Source organism: Lissotriton helveticus, chromosome 5_1 (genome assembly GCF_964261635.1).
Source record: "Lissotriton helveticus chromosome 5_1, aLisHel1.1, whole genome shotgun sequence".
Lineage (NCBI taxonomy): Eukaryota > Metazoa > Chordata > Amphibia > Caudata > Salamandridae > Lissotriton > Lissotriton helveticus.
In genome coordinates, this window is record NC_136065.1 from 1,648,694,789 (window position 1) to 1,648,710,005 (window position 15,217).

The window sequence follows — 15,217 nt, forward strand, 5'->3', positions numbered from 1 at the left end:
AGAGGAGCTAAAAGCGGCAAAACACAACTAAGAGAGGGAGAATTGGGAGGCAGAAAGAGCGTTAGGAAGGGCGGGTGACGGATGAGGTCACTGGAGGCCGCTTTATGAAGGTCCAAGGCCAAATGAAATGCCGCAAAATTGCCGCTAAATTTCCATATTTGTGCCGCTAAATTTCCATTTTTGTGCCGCTAAATTTGCTAATCCATGCCGCTATATCCTGGGGGGTCTGAGAAAGGATGAAATAAGGATCTAGAAATTTCACCAAGGAGATGTGAACTTCATCCCCCTTAAAATACTTTTCCTCCCAGATGCCCCGGCTCTTAGTCAAATGAGGTTAATCTTCAAAACCCCACCCCCACTAACCATAAATATCCGACTCTCCTGCTGTCCATTCAAATGATACAAGGTATCTTGTACATAGAGAGAATGTGAGAAAAAGCAGAATCGCTTCATAGATTTGGTGACCTTGGATGGGTGGGCTGGATAAAGAAGTGAACCTGATTTCGGGAAAAGGAGTATCGTGATGGGGATGAGGAAAAGAGAACATGGACCACATTCACAAGTTAGAGAAATAAATATATTAGGTTGAATGGTTTTAAAAAGTTAACTTTGAGCATAAATTGTTTTTTTAAACTGCAAAGAATAAAAAAAATCAATGTGGGATTGGAGGCACAATCTGAGCAGAAAGCACCATAAGCTGCTATGGTGCAACTCTTATGTTGACTAGAAACATTAATATGATGACGCTCTTCTTTTGATATGTATTTCAGTTAAATTTTATTGTAAGTAGCTGATACAGCACTGTTTGCAGCTCCTCAGTATATGGTTATCCCGTGACAACAATGTTTTCATCATATTTATTATTCTACAAATGTATTTTTAAATGCACTGATGTGGTGTTTGCATGCTATGCAAGACGGCACATCATGGAATGTTTATAAGGAGCATCGAATAGGATTGTGATATTTGCACCTGGAAGAGTCGGACACGCAGATCCTGAAAAGAAGTAAAAACTCTCTAGCAAGGGCCGTCTTTCCCCTGAGTTTAATCTTTACTTTTAGTGAAATGGTTTATGAAAAACCAGTAAGCTGCTCCAGGTGAGGCTCGAACTCACAACCTCGGCATGCCTCAATGCAAGTACTGCTGTATAAGTACCGCGCGCTAACCGATTGCGCCACTGGAGCTCACTGTTCTCATACCTCCCCAGTTGAGCCATCTAGAGCTGACCAAGTAGATACTGGCACTGCTCCCTTATTCACTGTGCAAGATCGACTCACATGCTAGCATGTTATCATGACTATTAAAAACTACAGTCCTAACGGAACAGATTTGATAATTCGGCTATATCATGTGCTCTGTCTATTGAACACCACATATATTTGCCAGTTCTGACACAGTCTAGGAGAAACTTATGATTATTTGTAATTAGCACATCGTAAGAATTTCCTAAAAAATGAAACATAGTCACCTAAGGCAGACGAGGTGGCCGAGTGGTTAAGGCGATGGACTGCTAATCCATTGTGCTCTGCACGCGTGGGTTCGAATCCCACCTTCGTCGGAACGCCATCTGACACTCTTTTGAAGGTGGGCATGTCTCGTAGTACAATTACACTCTCTTTCAAGACACAGCCATAATCCACTAGAAGGGCCCAACTGACTATTCCATTTTGGCAATTATGTCAAATTAAGGGAAGTGTTTTGTGCTTAATTGAAATTAGATCTTTCATGAAGTGTCCAGAGGATTGCCTTTCCCTCACTCCTGGCCTTCTAACTAACCCTGGTCGTAGTGGGCGTAGTGGGGCTCCGCGGAGCTACGCGGAGTGGGCGAGAAGCTACGCCCACTCCCGCACTCCGCGTAGCCCCACTACGCACCTCCCTCCCGCTCTCCCCTACATACATTATTTAAGCAACTACCCTTAATAAAACAATTTTAAAGCACTTACCGTGTCCGGGGCTCGTCCGGGGCTCCCTCTTGGAATAGCGTCGTCCTGGATACCAATGCGCATGCGCGGGAGGCCGCGCATGCGCATTGGTATCCAGGAAGGGACGCTATTCCAAGAGGGAGCCCCGGAAGAGCCCCGGACATGGTAAGTGCTTTAAAAATTGTTTTATTAAGGTTAGTTGCTTAAATAATGTATGTAGGGGAGGGCGGGAGGGAGGCGGGTGGCGGCCGAATCGGCTACGCACACGGAGTGGGCGTAGTGTTGCCGGCTACGCTGTCTACGCAAAATGCGTAGAAGGCAACACTACGCCTACTCCGTGGGCGTAGCCGATTCGAACGCCCAGGGTTACTTCTAACCAGTTTGGATAGATAGACTGATAAGAAAGCAGCTCTTACTCCTAAAGTTTCAGCCATCTCAAGTGTATGACTGTTGACATATGTCTGCCCCACAGAGACAGATCACTTCTAATAAGTGAGTTCTCTATCTGTCACTGATTGTGGACATACTAACTAGAGCTATCAGTATGGTCATAAATGTGAATACTCTTATGTTCTCAAATCAAAATGGAGTTTTTCCTACTTCCAAGAAAAGTGTCTTAAGCATGCTCTTCAATTTGTGCACGCATGTAGACATTCAAATGCAACTGCATTTCCATACAGAGTCTCAAAATCATAGATATCTTCATACCGCAGTAAGAATACATGAAGCGATTTACATACTGCAGGCAGGCTGGCCTTGTAGCTCAGTGGCAGAGCACTGGTCTTGTAAACCAGGGGTCATGAGTTCAAGCCTCATCAGGGCCTTTTTATATGTGAGTTTCTGTATGTTGTTTCCAAGTCATTCTTTCTAGGAGTCACACCTTGTCTTAAGTTTGCTTATTGACAAGCTTCCCTTTCCTGCTTTCATCGTATCAAGAAGACTTCATGAAAACCATTGAACCATAAACTATCGCCTCACCCCTTCCGATCGCCTGACGAACGCCTGACAAACGCCATTCTCACCCCGCCGGGCAAGCCCTGCCGGGCAAAGCCAAATAAGCCATGCATATTTGAAGTTCCTTTGAAAGTCAGAGCGAGGACTATGACCTCTGTTCAGACTGAGTCTGCATCCACAGAAAGCAGACCCTCCAGGATATCGCGATTTCGCGATTTGCCGCGAAATTGGCACTTTAGTAAAAATGCCGCGATTTTTACAAAAGTGCCCGCGAAATCGGCACTTTTCGTAGAAATCGCGGCATTTTTACCAAAGCCGCTATATCCTGGGGGGGTCTGACTTACTTTGTTTATTGGGGCGGGCGGGAAGGACACAGAAGCACGAAAGAATAACATTCCGGGCTTGCTTAATGGGGCATTAGCAGCTCACTCAGCTCACAATCGATAGAAGCGCACAGACCGACCCGGGGCCTGCAGGTGGCCAGAGGCTGGGGGCATCTATCTTCCGGAGGGGGCGGGGCAGAGAGCAAGAGGTGTCTGCTGGAGGGGGGCGGCGTGCTTTGCAGTGTGTGTGTGTGTGCCCTGTGTACAGACTGCGCTCTGTGATGTGGGGTGCGTATGGACACCGCTGCAGGGCGGGCCGGGGGCTGCAGGTGGCCAGAGGCTGGGGGGCATTTATCTTCCAGAGGGCGGGGGGGAGGAGTAGAGACAAGGTGCGGGTGTCTGCTGGAGAGGAGCGGCGTGCCTTGCAGTGTGTGTGTGTCTGCCCTGTGTACAGACTGCGCTGCCTGTGATGTGGGGTGAGCGTGAACACCGCTGCAGGGCGGGCCGGGGGGCTCGAAGTGGACACCCGACCCCCCACCCTGAAGACAAGCCTCAGTGTAATCCCGAGATTCCTCTCGGTAATGAGCTCTGGAGCCGGGGGGGTCTCGGGAGGGAAATGAAACAAACACGAGGATTGTGATGGGATTGGATTCCCAGCAGGAAGCAGGGGCTCGCACCTCCACCGCCCCCCATACGGCAGAGAACCCACAGCACTGAACTCCTCTTGCTTCACAGATAAAATTGGCAGTAAACCTAGGTCTGAAATGCAAAGGCAGGTAATGAGCTTCAAAAGGAAATACGCTCATTATGGATAAACGATAATTAGAGTCAAATGTTCAAGTGTCCTAAACGATAAAGCCATGCTACAATTTCTACCGGCCCCTTGAAGATATCCTCAAGACAGTCTTGATACTATCAACAAATCACGTTGCAATGTCAGCAACTACAGAGCAGCACATCGGAATAAGTGCTACTTTCAAATTGCACATTATCTAGCATCGAAAAGTGTGTCACTTTCACTTAAAAGCCTGAGTAATCACCGATGTGAGTAGCAATGGAAGACAGCCTATTGCAGCCTGTGCCTACTTTTGCCCTATCCAGTAGCAGTGGAGCGCAAAGGTAAAGAGGGGGAGCAAGAATGAAAACTGAGGGTATGGGGCAGGTGAGACGAGAAAGAAGGGGTGAAAGAGAGGGGGAGTGAGCAAAGAAGTCACAGGTGGGATAGACGTAAAGGGTAGTAGGGGGTGAGAGAAACTGGGCGAATGAAAGTGAAAGGTGGAGAAAAGTAGAGAGGAGTGAGCAGGAGAGAAAGAGGGAGGGTGAATGCGCGAGAAATAGGGCGAGAGAGGAAGGGGAAGAAAGACAGTGTCTGGTAGAACGAAAGTATGAGAGTTAGAGAGAGAAGAGCGGGCTAGGAAGGGAGAGAGGGCGACAAGAGAGAACTAGAGAGGCAGGTTGCTAGAGAGATACGAAGATGGAAAGAGAGAGGGACGGGGGGAGAAGAGACTGGGCTGATGAGAGAGATATCGATAAGGAGAGAAAGATGTGTGTGTATGCGTGAGAGAGAGGATGAGTGAATGAGGCACAGAAAGGAGGGGGCATGAGAAACAGAAAGCTGAATGGGACAGTGGAAAGAGTGAATTAGGAAGGAAGATAGAGGAGCTAAAAGCGGCAAAACACAACTAAGAGAGGGAGAATTGGGAGGCAGAAAGAGCGTTAGGAAGGGCGGGTGACGGATGAGGTCACTGGAGGCCGCTTTATGAAGGTCCAAGGCCAAATGAAATGCCGCAAAATTGCCGCTAAATTTCCATATTTGTGCCGCTAAATTTCCATTTTTGTGCCGCTAAATTTGCTAATCCATGCCGCTATATCCTGGGGGGTCTGAGAAAGGATGAAATAAGGATCTAGAAATTTCACCAAGGAGATGTGAACTTCATCCCCCTTAAAATACTTTTCCTCCCAGATGCCCCGGCTCTTAGTCAAATGAGGTTAATCTTCAAAACCCCACCCCCACTAACCATAAATATCCGACTCTCCTGCTGTCCATTCAAATGATACAAGGTATCTTGTACATAGAGAGAATGTGAGAAAAAGCAGAATCGCTTCATAGATTTGGTGACCTTGGATGGGTGGGCTGGATAAAGAAGTGAACCTGATTTCGGGAAAAGGAGTATCGTGATGGGGATGAGGAAAAGAGAACATGGACCACATTCACAAGTTAGAGAAATAAATATATTAGGTTGAATGGTTTTAAAAAGTTAACTTTGAGCATAAATTGTTTTTTTAAACTGCAAAGAATAAAAAAAATCAATGTGGGATTGGAGGCACAATCTGAGCAGAAAGCACCATAAGCTGCTATGGTGCAACTCTTATGTTGACTAGAAACATTAATATGATGACGCTCTTCTTTTGATATGTATTTCAGTTACATTTTATTGTAAGTAGCTGATACAGCACTGTTTGCAGCTCCTCAGTATATGGTTATCCCGTGACAACAATGTTTTCATCATATTTATTATTCTACAAATGTATTTTTAAATGCACTGATGTGGTGTTTGCATGCTATGCAAGACGGCACATCATGGAATGTTTATAAGGAGCATCGAATAGGATTGTGATATTTGCACCTGGAAGAGTCGGACACGCAGATCCTGAAAAGAAGTAAAAACTCTCTAGCAAGGGCCGTCTTTCCCCTGAGTTTAATCTTTACTTTTAGTGAAATGGTTTATGAAAAACCAGTAAGCTGCTCCAGGTGAGGCTCGAACTCACAACCTCGGCATGCCTCAATGCAAGTACTGCTGTATAAGTACCGCGCGCTAACCGATTGCGCCACTGGAGCTCACTGTTCTCATACCTCCCCAGTTGAGCCATCTAGAGCGGACCAAGTAGATACTGGCACTGCTCCCTTATTCACTGTGCAAGATCGACTCACATGCTAGCATGTTATCATGACTATTAAAAACTACAGTCCTAACGGAACAGATTTGATAATTCTGCTATATCATGTGCTCTGTCTATTGAACACCACATATATTTGCCAGTTCTGACACAGTCTAGGAGAAACTTATGATTATTTGTAATTAGCACATCGTAAGAATTTCCTAAAAAATGAAACATAGTCACCTAAGGCAGACGAGGTGGCCGAGTGGTTAAGGCGATGGACTGCTAATCCATTGTGCTCTGCACGCGTGGGTTCGAATCCCACCTTCGTCGGAACGCCATCTGACACTCTTTTGAAGGTGGGCATGTCTCGTAGTACAATTACACTCTCTTTCAAGACACAGCCATAATCCACTAGAAGGGCCCAACTGACTATTCCATTTTGGCAATTATGTCAAATTAAGGGAAGTGTTTTGTGCTTAATTGAAATTAGATCTTTCATGAAGTGTCCAGAGGATTGCCTTTCCCTCACTCCTGGCCTTCTAACTAACCCTGGTCGTAGTGGGCGTAGTGGGGCTCCGCGGAGCTACGCGGAGTGGGCGAGAAGCTACGCCCACTCCCGCACTCCGCGTAGCCCCACTACGCACCTCCCTCCCGCTCTCCCCTACATACATTATTTAAGCAACTACCCTTAAAAAAACAATTTTAAAGCACTTACCGTGTCCGGGGCTCGTCCGGGGCTCCCTCTTGGAATAGCGTCGTCCTGGATACCAATGAGCATGCGCGGGAGGCCGCGCATGCGCATTGGTATCCAGGAAGGGACGCTATTCCAAGAGGGAGCCCCGGAAGAGCCCCGGACATGGTAAGTGCTTTAAAAATTGTTTTATTAAGGTTAGTTGCTTAAATAATGTATGTAGGGGAGGGCGGGAGGGAGGCGGGTGGCGGCCGAATCGGCTACGCACACGGAGTGGGCGTAGTGTTGCCGGCTACGCTGTCTACGCAAAATGCGTAGAAGGCAACACTACGCCTACTCCGTGGGCGTAGCCGATTCGGACGCCCAGGGTTACTTCTAACCAGTTTGGATAGATAGACTGATAAGAAAGCAGCTCTTACTCCTAAAGTTTCAGCCATCTCAAGTGTATGACTGTTGACATATGTCTGCCCCACAGAGACAGATCACTTCTAATAAGTGAGTTCTCTATCTGTCACTGATTGTGGACATACTAACTAGAGCTATCAGTATGGTCATAAATGTGAATACTCTTATGTTCTCAAATCAAAATGGAGTTTTTCCTACTTCCAAGAAAAGTGTCTTAAGCATGCTCTTCAATTTGTGCACGCATGTAGACATTCAAATGCAACTGCATTTCCATACAGAGTCTCAAAATCATAGATATCTTCATACCGCAGTAAGAATACATGAAGCGATTTACATACTGCAGGCAGGCTGGCCTTGTAGCTCAGTGGCAGAGCACTGGTCTTGTAAACCAGGGGTCATGAGTTCAAGCCTCATCAGGGCCTTTTTATATGTGAGTTTCTGTATGTTGTTTCCAAGTCATTCTTTCTAGGAGTCACACCTTGTCTTAAGTTTGCTTATTGACAAGCTTCCCTTTCCTGCTTTCATCGTATCAAGAAGACTTCATGAAAACCATTGAACCATAAACTATCGCCTCACCCCTTCCGATCGCCTGACGAACGCCTGACAAACGCCATTCTCACCCCGCCGGGCAAGCCCTGCCGGGCAAAGCCAAATAAGCCATGCATATTTGAAGTTCCTTTGAAAGTCAGAGCGAGGACTATGACCTCTGTTCCGACTGAGTCTGCATCCACAGAAAGGATGAAATAAGGATCTAGAAATTTCACCAAGGAGATGTGAACTTCATCCCCCTTAAAATACTTTTCCTCCCAGATGCCCCGGCTCTTAGTCAAATGAGGTTAATCTTCAAAACCCCACCCCCACTAACCATAAATATCCGACTCTCCTGCTGTCCATTCAAATGATACAAGGTATCTTGTACATAGAGAGAATGTGAGAAAAAGCAGAATCGCTTCATAGATTTGGTGACCTTGGATGGGTGGGCTGGATAAAGAAGTGAACCTGATTTCGGGAAAAGGAGTATCGTGATGGGGATGAGGAAAAGAGAACATGGACCACATTCACAAGTTAGAGAAATAAATATATTAGGTTGAATGGTTTTAAAAAGTTAACTTTGAGCATGAATTGTTTTTTTAAACTGCAAAGAATAAAAAAAATCAATGTGGGATTGGAGGCACAATCTGAGCAGAAAGCACCATAAGCTGCTATGGTGCAACTCTTATGTTGACTAGAAACATTAATATGATGACGCTCTTCTTTTGATATGTCTTTCAGTTAAATTTTATTGTAAGTAGCTGATACAGCACTGTTTGCAGCTCCTCAGTATATGGTTATCCCGTGACAACAATGTTTTCATCATATTTATTATTCTACAAATGTATTTTTAAATGCACTGATGTGGTGTTTGCATGCTATGCAAGACGGCACATCATGGAATGTTTATAAGGAGCATCGAATAGGATTGTGATATTTGCACCTGGAAGAGTCGGACACGCAGATCCTGAAAAGAAGTAAAAACTCTCTAGCAAGGGCCGTCTTTCCCCTGAGTTTAATCTTTACTTTTAGTGAAATGGTTTATGAAAAACCAGTAAGCTGCTCCAGGTCAGGCTCGAACTCACAACCTCGGCATGCCTCGATGCAAGTACTGCTGTATAAGTACCGCGCGCTAACCAATTGCGCCACTGGAGCTCACTGTTCTCATACCTCCACAGTTGAGCCATCTAGAGCTGAACAAGTAGATACTGGCACTGCTCCCTTATTCACTGTGCAAGATCGACTCACATGCTAGCATGTCATCATGACTATTAAAAACTACAGTCCTAATGGAACAGATTTGACAATTCTGCTATATCATGTGCTCTGTCTATTGAACACCACATATATTTGCCAGTTCTGACACAGTCTAGGAGAAACTTATGATTATTTGTAATTAGCACATCGTAAGAATTTCCTAAAAAATGAAACATAGTCACCTAAGGCAGACGAGGTGGCCGAGTGGTTAAGGCGATGGACTGCTAATCCGTTGTGCTCTGCACGCGTGGGTTCGAATCCCACCTTCGTCGGAACGCCATCAGACACTCTTTTGAAGGTGGGCATGTCTCGTAGTACAATTACACTCTCTTTCAAGACACAGCCATAATCCACTAGAAGGGCCCAACTGACTATTCCATTTTGGCAATTATGTCAAATTAAGGGAAGTGTTTTGTGCTTAATTGAAATTAGATCTTTCATGAAGTGTCCAGAGGATTGCCTTTCCCTCACTCCTGGCCTTCTAACTAACCCTGGTCGTAGTGGGCGTAGTGGGGCTCCGCGGAGCTACGCGGAGTGGGCGAGAAGCTACGACCACTCCCGCACTCCGCGTAGCCCCACTACGCACCTCCCTCCCGCTCTCCCCTACATACATTATTTAAGCAACTACCCTTAATAAAACAATTTTAAAGCACTTACCGTGTCCGGGGCTCGTCCGGGGCTCCCTCTTGGAATAGCGTCGTCCTGGATACCAATGCCCATGCGCGGGAGGCCGCGCATGCGCATTGGTATCCAGGAAGGGACGCTATTCCAAGAGGGAGCCCCGGAAGAGCCCCGGACATGGTAAGTGCTTTAAAAATAGTTTTATTAAGGTTAGTTGCTTAAATAATGTATGTAGGGGAGGGCGGGAGGGAGGTGGGTGGCGGCCGAATCGGCTACGCACACGGAGTGGGCGTAGTGTTGCCGGCTACGCTGTCTACGCAAAATGCGTAGAAGGCAACACTACGCCTACTCCGTGGGCGTAGCCGATTCGGACGCCCAGGGTTACTTCTAACCAGTTTGGATAGATAGACTGATAAGAAAGCAGCTCTTACTCCTAAAGTTTCAGCCATCTCAAGTGTATGACTGTTGACATATGTCTGCCCCACAGAGACAGATCACTTCTAATAAGTGAGTTCTCTATCTGTCACTGATTGTGGACATAATAACTAGAGCTATCAGTATGGTCATAAATGTGAATACTCTTATGTTCTCAAATCAAAATGGAGTTTTTCCTACTTCCAAGAAAAGTGTCTTAAGCATGCTCTTCAATTTGTGCACGCATGTAGACATTCAAATGCAACTGCATTTCCATACAGAGTCTCAAAATCATAGATATCTTCATACCGCAGTAAGAATACATGAAGCGATTTACATACTGCAGGCAGGCTGGCCTTGTAGATCAGTGGCAGAGCACTGGTCTTGTAAACCAGGGGTCATGAGTTCAAGCCTCATCAGGGCCTTTTTATATGTGAGTTTCTGTATGTTGTTTCCAAGTCATTCTTTCTAGGAGTCACACCTTGTCTTAAGTTTGCTTATTGACAAGCTTCCCTTTCCTGCTTTCATCGTATCAAGAAGACTTCATGAAAACCATTGAACCATAAACTATCGCCTCACCCCTTCCGATCGCCTGACGAACGCCTGACAAACGCCATTCTCACCCCGCTGGGCAAGCCCTGCCGGGCAAAGCCAAATAAGCCATGCATATTTGAAGTTCCTTTGAAAGTCAGAGCGAGGACTATGACCTCTGTTCCGACTGAGTCTGCATCCACAGAAAGGATGAAATAAGGATCTAGAAATTTCACCAAGGAGATGTGAACTTCATCCCCCTTAAAATACTTTTCCTCCCAGATGCCCCGGCTCTTAGTCAAATGAGGTTAATCTTCAAAACCCCACCCCCACTAACCATAAATATCCGACTCTCCTGCTGTCCATTCAAATGATACAAGGTATCTTGTACATAGAGAGAATGTGAGAAAAAGCAGAATCGCTTCATAGATTTGGTGACCTTGGATGGGTGGGCTGGATAAAGAAGTGAACCTGATTTCGGGAAAAGGAGTATCGTGTTGGGGATGAGGAAAAGAGAACATGGACCACATTCACAAGTTAGAGAAATAAATATATTAGGTTGAATGGTTTTAAAAAGTTAACTTTGAGCATGAATTGTTTTTTTAAACTGCAAAGAATAAAAAAAATCAATGTGGGATTGGAGGCACAATCTGAGCAGAAAGCACCATAAGCTGCTATGGTGCAACTCTTATGTTGACTAGAAACATTAATATGATGACGCTCTTCTTTTGATATGTCTTTCAGTTAAATTGTATTGTAAGTAGCTGATACAGCACTGTTTGCAGCTCCTCAGTATATGGTTATCCCGTGACAACAATGTTTTCATCATATTTATTATTCTACAAATGTATTTTTAAATGCACTGATGTGGTGTTTGCATGCTATGCAAGACGGCACATCATGGAATGTTTATAAGGAGCATCGAATAGGATTGTGATATTTGCACCTGGAAGAGTCGGACACGCAGATCCTGAAAAGAAGTAAAAACTCTCTAGCAAGGGCCGTCTTTCCCCTGAGTTTAATCTTTACTTTTAGTGAAATGGTTTATGAAAAACCAGTAAGCTGCTCCAGGTGAGGCTCGAACTCACAACCTCGGCATGCCTCAATGCAAGTACTGCTGTATAAGTACCGCGCGCTAACCGATTGCGCCACTGGAGCTCACTGTTCTCATACCTCCCCAGTTGAGCCATCTAGAGCTGACCAAGTAGATACTGGCACTGCTCCCTTATTCACTGTGCAAGATCGACTCACATGCTAGCATGTTATCATGACTATTAAAAACTACAGTCCTAATGGAACAGATTTGATAATTCTGCTATATCATGTGCTCTGTCTATTGAACACCACATATATTTGCCAGTTCTGACACAGTCTAGGAGAAACTTATGATTATTTGTAATTAGCACATCGTAAGAATTTCCTAAAAAATGAAACATAGTCACCTAAGGCAGACGAGGTGGCCGAGTGGTTAAGGCGATGGACTGCTAATCCATTGTGCTCTGCACGCGTGGGTTCGAATCCCACCTTCGTCGGAACGCCATCAGACACTCTTTTGAAGGTGGGCATGTCTCGTAGTACAATTACACTCTCTTTCAAGACACAGCCATAATCCACTAGAAGGGCCCAACTGACTATTCCATTTTGGCAATTATGTCAAATTAAGGGAAGTGTTTTGTGCTTAATTGAAATTAGATCTTTCATGAAGTGTCCAGAGGATTGCCTTTCCCTCACTCCTGGCCTTCTAACTAACCCTGGTCGTAGTGGGCGTAGTGGGGCTCCGCGGAGCTACGCGGAGTGGGCGAGAAGCTACGACCACTCCCGCACTCCGCGTAGCCCCACTACGCACCTCCCTCCCGCTCTCCCCTACATACATTATTTAAGCAACTACCCTTAATAAAACAATTTTAAAGCACTTACCGTGTCCGGGGCTCGTCCGGGGCTCCCTCTTGGAATAGCGTCGTCCTGGATACCAATGCGCATGCGCGGGAGGCCGCGCATGCGCATTGGTATCCAGGAAGGGACGCTATTCCAAGAGGGAGCCCCGGAAGAGCCCCGGACATGGTAAGTGCTTTAAAAATTGTTTTATTAAGGTTAGTTGCTTAAATAATGTATGTAGGGGAGGGCGGGAGGGAGGCGGGTGGCGGCCGAATCGGCTACGCACACGGAGTGGGCGTAGTGTTGCCGGCTACGCTGTCTACGCAAAATGCGTAGAAGGCAACACTACGCCTACTCCGTGGGCGTAGCCGATTCGGACGCCCAGGGTTGCTTCTAACCAGTTTGGATAGATAGACTGATAAGAAAGCAGCTCTTACTCCTAAAGTTTCAGCCATCTCAAGTGTATGACTGTTGACATATGTCTGCCCCACAGAGACAGATCACTTCTAATAAGTGAGTTCTCTATCTGTCACTGATTGTGGACATACTAACTAGAGCTATCAGTATGGTCATAAATGTGAATACTCTTATGTTCTCAAATCAAAATGGAGTTTTTCCTACTTCCAAGAAAAGTGTCTTAAGCATGCTCTTCAATTTGTGCACGCATGCAGACATTCAAATGCAACTGCATTTCCATACAGAGTCTCAAAATCAGAGATATCTTCATACCGCAGTAAGAATACATGAAGCGATTTACATACTGCAGGCAGGCTGGCCTTGTAGCTCAGTGGCAGAGCACTGGTCTTGTAAACCAGGGGTCATGAGTTCAAGCCTCATCAGGGCCTTTTTATATGTGAGTTTCTGTATGTTGTTTCCAAGTCATTCTTTCTAGGAGTCACACCTTGTCTTAAGTTTGCTTATTGACAAGCTTCCCTTTCCTGCTTTCATCGTATCAAGAAGACTTCATGAAAACCATTGAACCATAAACTATCGCCTCACCCCTTCCGATCGCCTGACGAACGCCTGACAAACGCCATTCTCACCCCGCCGGGCAAAGCCAAATAAGCCATGCATATTTGAAGTTCCTTTGAAAGTCAGAGCGAGGACTATGACCTCTGTTCCGACTGAGTCTGCATCCACAGAAAGGATGAAATAAGGATCTAGAAATTTCACCAAGGAGAGGTGAACTTCATCCCCCTTAAAATACTTTTCCTCCCAGATGCCCCGGCTCTTAGTCAAATGAGGTTAATCTTCAAAACCCCACCCCCACTAACCATAAATATCCGACTCTCCTGCTGTCCATTCAAATGATACAAGGTATCTTGTACATAGAGAGAATGTGAGAAAAAGCAGAATCGCTTCATAGACTTGGTGACCTTGGATGGGTGGGCTGGATAAAGAAGTGAACCTGATTTCGGGAAAAGGAGTATCGTGTTGGGGATGAGGAAAAGAGAACATGGACCACATTCACAAGTTAGAGAAATAAATATATTAGGTTGAATGGTTTTAAAAAGTTAACTTTGAGCATGAATTGTTTTTTTAAAATGCAAAGAATAAAAAAAATCAATGTGGGATTGGAGGCACAATCTGAGCAGAAAGCACCATAAGCTGCTATGGTGCAACTCTTATGTTGACTAGAAACATTAATATGATGACGCTCTTCTTTTGATATGTCTTTCATTTACATTTTATTGTTAGTAGCTGATACAGCACTGTTTGCAGCTCCTCAGTATATGGTTATCCCGTGACAACAATGTTTTCATCATATTTATTATTCTACAAATGTATTTTTAAATGCACTGATGTGGTGTTTGCATGCTATGCAAGACGGCACATCATGGAATGTTTATAAGGAGCATCGAATAGGATTGTGATATTTGCACCTGGAAGAGTCGGACACGCAGATCCTGAAAAGAAATAAAAACTCTCTAGCAAGGGCCGTCTTTCCCTGAGTTTAATCTTTACTTTTAGTGAAATGGTTTATGAAAAACCAGTAAGCTGCCCCAGGTGAGGCTCGAACTCACAACCTCGGCATGCCTCAATGCAAGTACTGCTTTATAAGTACCGCGCGCTAACCGATTGCGCCACTGGAGCTCACTGTTCTCATACCTCCCCAGTTGAGCCATCTAGAGCTGACCAAGTAGATACTGGCACTGCTCCCTTATTCACTGTGCAAGATCGACTCACATGCTAGCATGTTATCATGACTATTAAAAACTACAGTCCTAATGGAACAGATTTGATAATTCTGCTATATCATGTGCTCTGTCTATTGAACACCACATATATTTGCCAGTTCTGACGCAGTCTAGGAGAAACTTATGATTATTTGTAATTAGCACATCGTAAGAATTTCCTAAAAAATGAAACATAGTCACCTAAGGCAGACGAGGTGGCCGAGTGGTTAAGGCGATGGACTGCTAATCCATTGTGCTCTGCACGCATGGGTTCGAATCCCACCTTCGTCGGAACGCCATCAGACACTCTTTTGAAGGTGGGCATGTCTCGTAGTACAATTACACTCTCTTTCAAGACACAGCCATAATCCACTAGAAGGGCCCAACTGACTATTCCATTTTGGCAATTATGTCAAATTAAGGGAAGTGTTTTGTGCTTAATTGAAATTAGATCTTTCATGAAGTGTCCAGAGGATTGCCTTTCCCTCACTCCTGGCCTTCTAACTAACCCTGGTCGTAGTGGGCGTAGTGGGGCTCCGCGGAGCTACGCGGAGTGGGCGAGAAGCTACGCCCACTCCCGCACTCCGCGTAGCCCCACTACGCACCTCCCTCCCGCTCTCCCCTACATACATT

General features: G+C 45.3%; 14 non-coding genes across 14 annotated transcripts; 9 read left to right on the forward strand and 5 right to left on the reverse strand.

Annotated features, from left to right (window-relative positions):
• Positions 1–1,089: 1,089 nt before the first annotated feature.
• TRNAI-UAU (transfer RNA isoleucine (anticodon UAU)) lies at positions 1,090–1,184 on the reverse strand. Its single transcript has 2 exons — positions 1,147–1,184; positions 1,090–1,125 (listed from the first exon to the last, which is right to left on the reverse strand). It is a non-coding gene; the product is annotated as a tRNA-Ile (tRNA).
• Positions 1,185–1,476: 292 nt separating this feature from the next.
• On the forward strand, positions 1,477–1,558 carry TRNAS-GCU (transfer RNA serine (anticodon GCU)). Its single transcript has one exon. It is a non-coding gene; the product is annotated as a tRNA-Ser (tRNA).
• A 1,116-nt stretch (positions 1,559–2,674) lies between these two features.
• On the forward strand, positions 2,675–2,746 carry TRNAT-UGU (transfer RNA threonine (anticodon UGU)). The gene has a single exon. It is a non-coding gene; the product is annotated as a tRNA-Thr (tRNA).
• A 3,197-nt stretch (positions 2,747–5,943) lies between these two features.
• TRNAI-UAU (transfer RNA isoleucine (anticodon UAU)) lies at positions 5,944–6,038 on the reverse strand. The gene is made up of 2 exons: positions 6,001–6,038; positions 5,944–5,979 (listed from the first exon to the last, which is right to left on the reverse strand). It is a non-coding gene; the product is annotated as a tRNA-Ile (tRNA).
• A 292-nt stretch (positions 6,039–6,330) lies between these two features.
• On the forward strand, positions 6,331–6,412 carry TRNAS-GCU (transfer RNA serine (anticodon GCU)). The gene has a single exon. It is a non-coding gene; the product is annotated as a tRNA-Ser (tRNA).
• A 1,116-nt stretch (positions 6,413–7,528) lies between these two features.
• Positions 7,529–7,600, forward strand: TRNAT-UGU (transfer RNA threonine (anticodon UGU)). The gene has a single exon. It is a non-coding gene; the product is annotated as a tRNA-Thr (tRNA).
• Positions 7,601–8,769: 1,169 nt separating this feature from the next.
• On the reverse strand, positions 8,770–8,864 carry TRNAI-UAU (transfer RNA isoleucine (anticodon UAU)). The gene is made up of 2 exons: positions 8,827–8,864; positions 8,770–8,805 (listed from the first exon to the last, which is right to left on the reverse strand). It is a non-coding gene; the product is annotated as a tRNA-Ile (tRNA).
• Positions 8,865–9,156: 292 nt separating this feature from the next.
• On the forward strand, positions 9,157–9,238 carry TRNAS-GCU (transfer RNA serine (anticodon GCU)). The gene has a single exon. It is a non-coding gene; the product is annotated as a tRNA-Ser (tRNA).
• A 1,116-nt stretch (positions 9,239–10,354) lies between these two features.
• Positions 10,355–10,426, forward strand: TRNAT-UGU (transfer RNA threonine (anticodon UGU)). Its single transcript has one exon. It is a non-coding gene; the product is annotated as a tRNA-Thr (tRNA).
• Positions 10,427–11,595: 1,169 nt separating this feature from the next.
• Positions 11,596–11,690, reverse strand: TRNAI-UAU (transfer RNA isoleucine (anticodon UAU)). Its single transcript has 2 exons — positions 11,653–11,690; positions 11,596–11,631 (listed from the first exon to the last, which is right to left on the reverse strand). It is a non-coding gene; the product is annotated as a tRNA-Ile (tRNA).
• A 292-nt stretch (positions 11,691–11,982) lies between these two features.
• Positions 11,983–12,064, forward strand: TRNAS-GCU (transfer RNA serine (anticodon GCU)). The gene has a single exon. It is a non-coding gene; the product is annotated as a tRNA-Ser (tRNA).
• Positions 12,065–13,180: 1,116 nt separating this feature from the next.
• TRNAT-UGU (transfer RNA threonine (anticodon UGU)) lies at positions 13,181–13,252 on the forward strand. The gene has a single exon. It is a non-coding gene; the product is annotated as a tRNA-Thr (tRNA).
• Positions 13,253–14,406: 1,154 nt separating this feature from the next.
• Positions 14,407–14,501, reverse strand: TRNAI-UAU (transfer RNA isoleucine (anticodon UAU)). The gene is made up of 2 exons: positions 14,464–14,501; positions 14,407–14,442 (listed from the first exon to the last, which is right to left on the reverse strand). It is a non-coding gene; the product is annotated as a tRNA-Ile (tRNA).
• Positions 14,502–14,793: 292 nt separating this feature from the next.
• Positions 14,794–14,875, forward strand: TRNAS-GCU (transfer RNA serine (anticodon GCU)). The gene has a single exon. It is a non-coding gene; the product is annotated as a tRNA-Ser (tRNA).
• Positions 14,876–15,217: the final 342 nt, after the last annotated feature.